General features: G+C 50.4%; 1 long non-coding RNA gene across 1 annotated transcript; it reads left to right on the forward strand.

The window, feature by feature from the left end:
• Positions 1 to 3002: 3002 nt before the first annotated feature.
• LOC122542936 lies at positions 3003 to 8181 on the forward strand. The gene is made up of 3 exons (XR_006309890.1): positions 3003 to 3128; positions 3272 to 3380; positions 7416 to 8181. It is a non-coding gene; the product is annotated as an uncharacterized LOC122542936 (long non-coding RNA).
• The last annotated feature ends 1890 nt before the right edge of the window (positions 8182 to 10071 follow it).

Consider the following 10071-nt stretch of genomic DNA (forward strand, 5'->3'; position numbering starts at 1 on the left):
ATGCCTTTTAAATGTTGTAATTGTACCAGCCTCCACCACTTCCTCTGGCAGCTCATTCCATACACGTACCACCCTCTGTGTGAAAAAGTTGCCCCTTAAGTCTCTTTTATATCTTTTCCCTCTCTCTCTAAACCGATGCCCTCTAGTTCAGGACTCCCATACCCCAGGGAAAAGACTTTGCCTATTTACCCTATCCATGCCCCTCATGATTTTATAAACCTCTATAAGGTCATCCCTCAGCCTCCGACGCTCCAGGGAAAACAGCCCCAGCCTGTTCAGCCTCTCCCTGTAGCTCACACCCTCCAACCCTGGCAACATCCTTGTAAATCTTTTCTAAGCCCTTTCAAATTTCACAACATCCTTCCGACGGGAGGATGAAATTTGCTGCTTTCGGAAACGCCGACATTTCAAAGCCTGCGACTGGATCCCTCCCTGTCACCCCAAACCCCACATTTTTAAACGTGTTCCCCACCTCCCCCCCCATTCTCTTGTCAGAGCCCGCCCTCACCATTTCGCCTTGAAACAGTCGAAAACTGCGATGTACAAACCAAACACAGAGATAAGGCGCTGTCACGCGCAGGAAGTTGGGCGGATGTTATTTATTTCGGACCCCTGGCAAACGCAATCCCCGTTGCTCGCAGCGCCCCCCAATCCCAGAGACCGTCGGTATCACAGGCATGGTCTCAATCTGCCAAAACTCCATGCCTTAACCCTCAGACTAGGCCTGGACCCTACAGTGCTGCCCAGTTCACCCGAAAAAGTTATCCCTGATTGCTCGGTCTTCCTCCCACTGCCCTCCTCAGACTCCCTCAGCTCAATGACCTTCTCCGGAGATAAAATTAACTTTTTGTTTGGCAGAGTTAACCTTTCGAGTCCAGTGACCCTCCTTCAGGACTCTGCCTTCTCTCTCTCTCTCTCTCTCTCCCCACAGATGCTGCCAGACCTGCTGAGTTTCTCCAGCTTTTTAAAAAAATTAATTCACGGGATGAAGTCATCACTGGCTGGGTCAGCATTAATTGCCCCAGAGGGCAGTTAAGAGTCAACCCTATCGCTGTGGGTCTGGGAGTCACGTGTAGGCCCAGACCAGGTAAGGATGGCAGTTTCCTTCCCTAAAGGACATTAGTGACCCAGATGGGTTTGCCCCCAACAATCAACAATGATCATCATTAGGGCTGGCACAGCGTCTCAGTGGTTAGCGCTGCTGCCTCACGGCACCAGGGACCCAGGTTCGATTCCACCCTCGGGTGACTGTCTGTGTGGAGTTTGCACATTCTCCCCGTGTCTGCGTGGGTTTCCTCCGGGTGCTCCAGTTTCCTCCCACAGTCCAAAGATGTGCAGGTTAGGGTGGATTGGCCATGCTAAATTGTCAATAGTGTTAGGTGCATTAGTCAGAGGGAAATGGGTCTGGGTGGGTTACTCTGCAGAGGGTCGGTGTAGACTTGTTGGGCCGAAGGGCCTGTTTCCACACTGTCGGGATTCTAATCTCATCAGACTCTTAATTCCAGATTTTATTTAATTCAAATTCCACCGGCTGCTCTGGCAGGATTTGTACCTAGATCCCCAGAACATTCCCTCGGTGTTTGGAACATGAAAAATCGAAAGAACGGCAGACGCTGGAAATCAGAAACAGAAATTGTTGGAAAAGCTCAGCAGGTCTGGCAGCATCTGTGGAGAGAAATAAGAGTGACCTTTCCTCAGAATAATTCCGCTGTGACTAGTCTCTGACTAAATGTCACTGGACCCAAAACATTAACTGATTTCTCTCCACAGATGCTGCCAGACCTGTTGAGCTTTCCCAGCAATTTGATTTTGTCTCTGGATTAACAGTCCAGCGATAATAACACTAGACCATCGCCTCCCCTTATAAACGTTCCGTTTATTATTCTTGGTTCAGATGGCCAGCATCTGAAGTTCTTCACCTTATATCAATGCCACGTTTCGCCCCCTGGCTTGGACTTGGGGGTCATTGTTTCGCCGCACATCCCTGGGCTTGTACTCACTTTCAGATTGTTGTTAGAGTTTCTGACAAGGGAGGACCAGCTTTATTTTAAAAAGCCAAAAATAACACAAGTTGCTGGAAAAGCTCAGCAGGTCTGGCAGCATGTGCGGAGAGAAATCAGAGTTAACGTTTCGGGTGACCCTTCCTCAGAACTGGACCCGAAAGGTCGACTGATTTCTCTCTCCATAGACTGCTGACAGACCTGCTGAGCTTTTCCAGAAATTTCTGATGATTTCCAGCATCCACAGTTCTTTTGTTGAAGATATATTTTCAAGAAATCCACAAAACGAGTGTTTCCTGCTTTTCACCCCCTGTTTCAATCTTCAGATCTTTTAACAGAATCCCTACAGTTTGGAACAGACCCTTCGGCCCAACACTGACCCTCGAAGAGTAACCATCCAGACTCATTTCCCTCCCTACCCTACTACTCTATACTTACCCCTGACTATCCTATACACTATGGGACAATTTAGCATGGCCAATCCACCCTAACCTGCACATCCCTGGACACTATGGGACAATTTAGCACGGCCAATCCACCCCAACCTGCACAACGGGACAATTTAGCATGGCCAATCCACCCTAACCTGCACATCCCTGGACTGTGGGAGGAAACCGGAGCACCCAGTGGAAACCCACACACACGAGGAGAATGTGCAAACTCCACACAGACAGTCACCCGAGGCTGGAATCGAACCCGGGTCCCTGGCGCTGTGAGGCAGCAGTGCTAACCACTGGGCCACCGTGCTTTTCCAGTTTTTTGCTTACAATCTGCCCCAACCCCCTCCTGAATCACATGGATCACTCCACTCTCTTAGGACAGAGCTCTGGAGAGTCCGACTGACATCTGTTAACGGGAAGCCAACGAGTCTATAATTAATGACGGCATCTCAAGGACATGTGACTGATTAGGGAGAGCCAGCTGAGATTTGTCAAGGATCCTGATAAACCTAATTGAACCTTTTATTGTGAAGAGGTTATTGAAATAGTGGGTGGGGGAGGAATGTCACTGGGCATTATTTACACAGACTTGCGGGAGGTGTGTGATTAAGTTCTTGTGAAGAGACCGGGGGGGTGAAATTGGGGCTCAGGCAACTGAAGGCAGATTGCTAACCTGGTTAGCGACTAGGTGAGGGACAGTAAACAGGGGAGTGTGGGTTAGCTCCTCACACAGACGAGCATGGAAGCAGGCCCTTTGAGCCAAGTCAACCATGCTGACCAAAGTTTCCAAACTGAACCACTTACTTGCGTTGTTATTTTCTTCATTCACAGGATGAGGGTGTCGTTGCCTAGACTAACACTGATTGCCCAGTTACTCAGAAGGGAGTTAAGAGACAACCACATTGTCCAGAGTCTGGAATCACATGTAGGCCCAGACCAGGTAAGAATGGCAGTTTCCTTCCCTGAAGGACATTAGTATATGACCCATATCCCTCTAAACCTTTCTTATCCACGTGCCTGTCCAAATGTCTTTTAAATGTTGTAACTATACCCGCATCTGTCGCTTCCTCTGGCCCTTCAGCCCAACTCATCCATGCCAACCAGCTTTCCTCAACTGAACTGGGCCCACCTGCCAGGACCCGGCCAATGTCCCTCCAAACCCTTCCTATTCATATACCCATCCAGATGCCTGTTAAATGCTTTAATTGTACCAGCCTCCACCACTTCCTCTGGCAGCTCATTCTATACATGCACCACCCTCTGTGTGAAAAAGTTGCTCCTTTTTATATCTTTCCCCTCTCACCCATAACCTATGCCCTCTAGTTCTGGACTCCCCCAAACCCCAACCACAGCCTTGTCTATTTACCCTATCCATGCCCCTCATGATTTTATAAACCTCTATAAGGTCACCCCTCAGCCTCCGACGCTCCAGGGAAAACAGCCCTTTTAAATGCTGTAATTGTACCAGCCTCCACCAATTCCTCTGGCAGCTCATTCCATACACGTACCACCCTCTGTGTGAAAAAGTTGCCCCTTAGGTCTCTTTTATATCTTTCCCCTCTCACCCTAAACCTATGCCCTCTAGTTCCTGTACAGCCGCAACATGACCTCCCAACTCCTGTACTCAATACTCTGACCAATAAAGGGAGGGAAGTCCAATCGACCATAATCCCAAACTAAATGAGTCCCATCTGCTTTCTCCTGGCCCACATCCCCATGACCTTCTACGCCTCTATAAGGTCACCCCCTCTACCTCCAATGCTCCAGCGGTAAAATCCCAAAAATGTTGAAAATTACGAGGGACATGGATAAGGTGAATTGCAAAAGGTCATTTTTCCCAAGGGTGGGCATGTCCGAAACTAGAGGATGTAGGTTTAAAGTGAGAGTGGAAAGATTTAAAAGGGACTTGAAGGGTAACTTTTTCACGCAGAGGGTGGTACGTGTATGGAATGAGCTGCCAGAGGAAGTGGTGGTACAATTGCAACATTTAAGAGGCATCTGGATGGGTATATGAATACGAAGGGTTTGGAGGGATATGGGCCTGGTGCTGGCAGGTGGGACTAGATTGGGTTGGGATATCTGGTCGGCATGGACGAGATGGACCAAAAGGTGCTGTACGTCTCTATGACTCGGAGTGGTTGGACTGATGGGTCTGTTTCCATGCTGAGTGGCTGTGTGTTGATGCTGCATTCAGCTTCACCCAGCTTAGCAATGGTCTCCCAGTCATGGCGGTGGAGAATCAGATAGACGAGGGAGAGATCCTGCTGGAGACCGACAGCTGCAACTTTGCCGAACACCCACCTCTCCAGTTCAAATTAACTGTAGTTTGCAGATGTTGGAGAGTCAGAGTCAAAGAGTGTGTTGCTAGAAAAGCACAGCAGGTCAGGCAGCATCCAAGGAGCAGGAGAATCGACATTTCGGGCAAGAGCCCTTCATCAGGAATGAGGATTCCCCTGCTCCTCGGATGCTGCCTGACCTGCTGTGCTTTTCCAGCACCACTCTGATCCTGATTTTTAACTTTGTCCAACCTAGTCCAACACCAACTCCTCCAAATCAGTTCCAACAACACCTTATACAATTCACCCCTCGCCTTTTCTCCACTGCCGTTACACTCTAAGTAGGAAAGTGGGGTTTGCTCCCGTACATGTCCCCAAACGGTATCGTAATAATAGGGACAAAACTGGCCAATAAGATATTTGTCCCCCCCTACCGCCCTCCAGATCAGGCGCAACCTGCACCCGCCCCCCCCCGAACAGGTCACCTCTTCCCCAGAAGACATCCCAAAGACAATCCAAAAACAAAATCATTGTACCCCCAAATCTGGGGTGAGGCGAGGGGGAGGGGGAGATAGCAGACGCGGTCTGAGTTTTAACACTGCGTCAGGAGGTACCCATCAATCTGTTCAGTGATGCCATTACACACACCCTCTGGAGCAGGTGGGATGTGAACTCCTGGTCCAGAGGTGGGGACTCTACCACCACAGCGTAGGAGGACCCCTGTACTGGGGCCTGGTTAGCTCAGTGGGCTGGACGGCCCGTTTGCAAGGCAGAGTGGGAAATGGATTCCCGACGTTGGTGAATTGGAGGCCGTGTGTTAGGGTTGGGCAAGGGTGTGTGTTCCTGACGCCTTCACATCGTTCATTGGCCCACGCCCTTCCGCCACAGATGTTTGCATTTAGTTAGCGCCGTGAGGATGAGCCAAGTGGTCTTCCCGACGTTGGTGAATTGGAGGCCGTGTGTTAGGGTTGGACAAGGGTGTGTGTTCCTGACACCTTCACATCGTTCATTGCCCCATTCCCTTCCGCCACAGATGTTTGCATTTAGTTAGAGCCGTGAGGATGAGCCAAGTGGTCCAAGGGAAGGCCAAAGCCCAGCCGTCAAAACTTTAAGGCCACTAGCCACAGAAGCAGGAAGCGAGGCGGAGAAACTTTCGTCTGGTTTTGGATAGCAGCGAGTTGATGGAGACCTGGGAAGGTCACGCCTGAAGGGAGGGTAGCAAAGCCGATTCTAAAACAACTTCCGAGGGGGAGTCGGACACAGACTCAGACATAGCTGCTTCAGAGGGTTATCACCGAAGGGATGGCCCCATTGGCACCTTTCTGTGGATATTTTCAGGAGCAGTGTAGGATCATGAGGGGACAGCTTTAGAGGGACAACCCCTTCCATCTCATGAACTCTTCATTCTTTCTCAAGTATTCATCCAGCGGTCCCCTTTTGAAAGTTCCTCCTGTACCAGGAGACGGAGTGTTCCGGAATAGTCTGCAGAGTTTAAAAGTACCCTCCTGCCTTGATTAAACCTGTCCCCACACCCCCATCTTGGATTCTGATAAAGCCCTGGCCTGAGTGAAGCGCCTTTACAGCAAGGCGCTACTTAAACGCAAATCTCTTCTGGAGAAGCAGGCCAAGGAGTTGTGGAGAAAGTGTCACATCCCAATAACCCTCTCCCCGACCTGCACCGCGTCCCGACTGTCCCATGCTCCGTGTCCTGGAAAAAGATTTAAATTGAATCCTCTCCCACAGGTCCCAGGGACAAAGCTCACTTGCTCTCAAAACCCGTGGTCTGAGGCCATCAGTAACTGGCCACTGAGCGTTGGTTGAGGCCGAAGCGTTGACCAATTTCCAGAAGGAGTTAGACATTGCGACTAGGGCTCAGGGGATCAAAGGGAATCGGGGAGAAAGTGGGAACAGATGAGGGATTCAGATAGTCAGCCACGATCCTTCAATGGAGGGTGGCGCTGTGTGGCTCAGTGGTTGGCACTGCTGCTTCACAGCACCAGGGACCCGGGTTCGATTCCCGCCTCGGGCGACCGTCTGTGTGGAGTTCTCCCAGGGTCTGTGTGGGTTTCCTCCCACAGTCCAAAGATATGTAGGTTAGGGTGGATTGGCCATGCTAAATTACCCCATAGTGTTCAGGGATGTGTAGGTTAGGGTGGATTGGCCATGCTAAATTACCCATAGTGTTCAGGGATGTGTGTAGTGCCCAGGGATGTGCAGATTAGGGTGGACTGGCCGTGCTAAATTGTACATAGCGTCCAGCGATGTGTATGTTAGGTACATTAATCAGGGTTAAAAGTAGAGTAATAGGGTAGCGTAATAGGTTTGGTTGGGAGACTCTTCAGAGGGTCGGTGTGGACTTGTTGGGCTGAAGGGCCTGTTTCCACACTGTAGGGATTCTATGATCCTAAGGGCAGAGCAGGCCCAATGGGCCAAATGGCCTACTGTGGTCTCTTCTCTTTCTATTTTCATTTAATTCATGCACAGGGTAGGGTTGCCTCTGGCTAGGCCTAGCATTCATTGCCCAGAGTCAACCCCATCACTGTGGGTCTGGAGTCACGTATAGGTCAGGCCAGGTAAGGAAGGCAGTTTCCTTCCCTGTTGGACATTAGTGAACCAGATGGGGTTTTCTGACAATGGATTCATAGTCATCGTTGGACGCTTAATTCCACAGCTTTTCACCGAATTCGAATCCCTTGCAGGATTTGAACCTGACTCCTCGGAAAGTTAGCCGGGTCTTCGGATTAACGGAAAACACCACTGGGTCGCCTGCTTCCCAATTATACAGAGATTGACGGGCAAGAGGAGATTCCGAAATGTCATCAGGGAACTGGAACACAAGCAGCAATTACTTGGACAAAGGCTTCTCTCTCTCTCTCGCTCTCTCTCTCTCTGGAACGCTACAAAGCAACACTGTTCCTGTGACTGTACCCGGGACTCCGCTATCTCCGGGAATCTCCTTCTCTCCTTCATCGAGAATCCATCCACACAGTTGCGCTGGCTTTGACCAAATCACCATCACCCAGACTACCTCACGGCTTCTCCTGGTCTCAGCAACACCCCAACCTTAAACCTTCTCAAGTCCCCTCGTGACCTATGACCTTCCAAAGTCTCCACCTACCTCAAATGCCAGCTCCCATGACGCCCTGACCAGCATCTTAAATGCCTCCACCCGCCCCCACCCCCCCACGACCTACACCATAAACCGGATCAATCGGAAATTGACCCCATTGCTGGGATCTTACCGTGCGCAATCAGGCAAACGCGTCCGTGGGCAAAATGTCGAGCGTTGACATAGCGCCTTTCAGGGCCTTGGGACCGCCCAAAAGCCTTTTCCAGGCAGTGACACACACAGGCACACTGCAGGAAATTAGGCAGCCAAATCAATGCACAGCAAGATCCCACAAACAGAAACGTGAGTATCTGCAGATAATCTATTCATCTTTGAAAAGAAAAGTGTGGACTGGGGGGTAGATATCAGGCAGGAAAATGTGTGTGGTGGGGGGGGGGGGGGGGGCGGGGGGTTGGGAGGGGAACTCGCTTGCTCCGCTTTGAAAGGTTGGCATGGTACTTTGATTGAAGGGGGTACCTCAGTGAGCCATCATGGCCTCGGACAGTGCAGCATTCCCTCAGTAATGCACAGGATTTGAACATCTTCGGGAGTGTGGCTTCAGGATCCTCTAAGTCAAGAGGCCCGGAGTAAGCAGCCGTGTCTGGTTAAACACCTTAAACTGTTTATTCAACTGCGGGGCAAACAGAGAGGCCATTGTGGGCTTACTTTGTAGGAGCCAAGTAGCGTTTTATGAATGAAAGCTTTTTCTCCCTCCGCCTCGTTACCACAGCGTTAATGGAGAACGCTTCCCTGAGGAGAATATTGCACGGTCTTAAGCCTGAGGCCTACCTGCCCTCAGACACACACACTCCCGGGAACGTGTACCTCTGGCAGCCTGGGGAGATGGTATTGATCTTCCATTTGGCTCCACGGCAAGACAAAAATATGCCACTCAATAAATCAATGAGCGTGCTTAGTTTGTCGATCGATAGGGCTTTTAACAGGGCCTACTAAATCGCCATGGCAACTGGCCCAGGCAGACATTTTAGCCCATTTAACTGAGACCAGGTGCCACAAGGTGAAAGTTAACCATATTGCAAATCCTAATCCCTGTCCATTCTTTCTGCAAACGTTGAAACCATTTATATATTTTTTCTGGGATACATGCAGCTGAGAGACATCAAGCACGCCAGTGAGGCGGTGAGGTCGTTAAAGGCGTGCATCGCCCCTCCCTGTACACCCCCCACCCCCCCCCACGCCATGCACTTTGAGGAGACGCTGCTACTTTCAGGGGTGGGGTGGAATGGTGGGTAATGTTCGCTCTCTCTCAGTCACTCAAAAGGGTCTCGGAAGAGCGAAAGAAATGATTGAGGGAAGGTCAGCAAGTTGAGGGAAGCCAGAACAGGGCCATCCCCAGCGGGAATGGAAATGGCTGCTACCAAGAGCCATGTGGTGACCCTGCTCCCCCAATGATATTCACTTCTCTCTGGCCCTGTGACTTCAGCAACCCTTCGCGATCGCCGGACTCCTCCTCCAGACTCTCCCCGATTTCTAGCGCTCTGCTAGCGGAAGGGACTTGGGCCTCAAGATCTGGCACTGTGTCCCTAAACCCTTTCCACCCCTCTTCTCTTTCAAGGGGAACTCAACAGGGAGGTGACGGCCTAGTGGCATCATCACGGACTGTTACTGCAGGTGACCCAGCTCACGTTCTGGGGTGCTGGGGTCGAATCCCACCACGGCAGTTGGTGGAATTTGAATTCAATAGAAATCTGGAATTAAGAGTCTAATGATGATCAGGAATCCATTGTTGGAAAAAATCCATCTGGTTGACTGATGCCCTTTAGGGAAGGAAACAGCCATCCTTACCTGGTCTGGGCCTACACGTGACTCCAGATCCACAGCAATGGGGTTGATTCTTAACTGCCCCCTGGGCAATTAGGGATGGGCAATAAATGCTGAGCCCAGCCAGGGACACCCACATCCCATGAATGAATTTTAAAAAAAAATCTTCCCCATTGAGTCTCCATTATATTAATTTACTCACAATGCCCTTATAGAGGGGGCTCTGACCCATCAACACTGAAGCAATGGTGATATATTTCCAAGTTGGGATGATGAGTGGCTTGGAGGGGAACTTGAAGGTGGTGGTGTTCCCTAAATCCACTGCCCTTGACCTTCTACATGGAAGTGGTCGTGGGTTTGGAAGGTGCTGTCTTGAGGATCTTTGGTGAATTTGGCGTAGATGGTGCACACTGCTGCTACTGCGCATTAGTGGTAGAGGGAGTAGATGTTTGTGGATGTGGGGC

The sequence above is a fragment of the Chiloscyllium plagiosum genome, chromosome 41, assembly GCF_004010195.1.
Source record: "Chiloscyllium plagiosum isolate BGI_BamShark_2017 chromosome 41, ASM401019v2, whole genome shotgun sequence".
NCBI classification, from domain to species: domain Eukaryota; kingdom Metazoa; phylum Chordata; class Chondrichthyes; order Orectolobiformes; family Hemiscylliidae; genus Chiloscyllium; species Chiloscyllium plagiosum.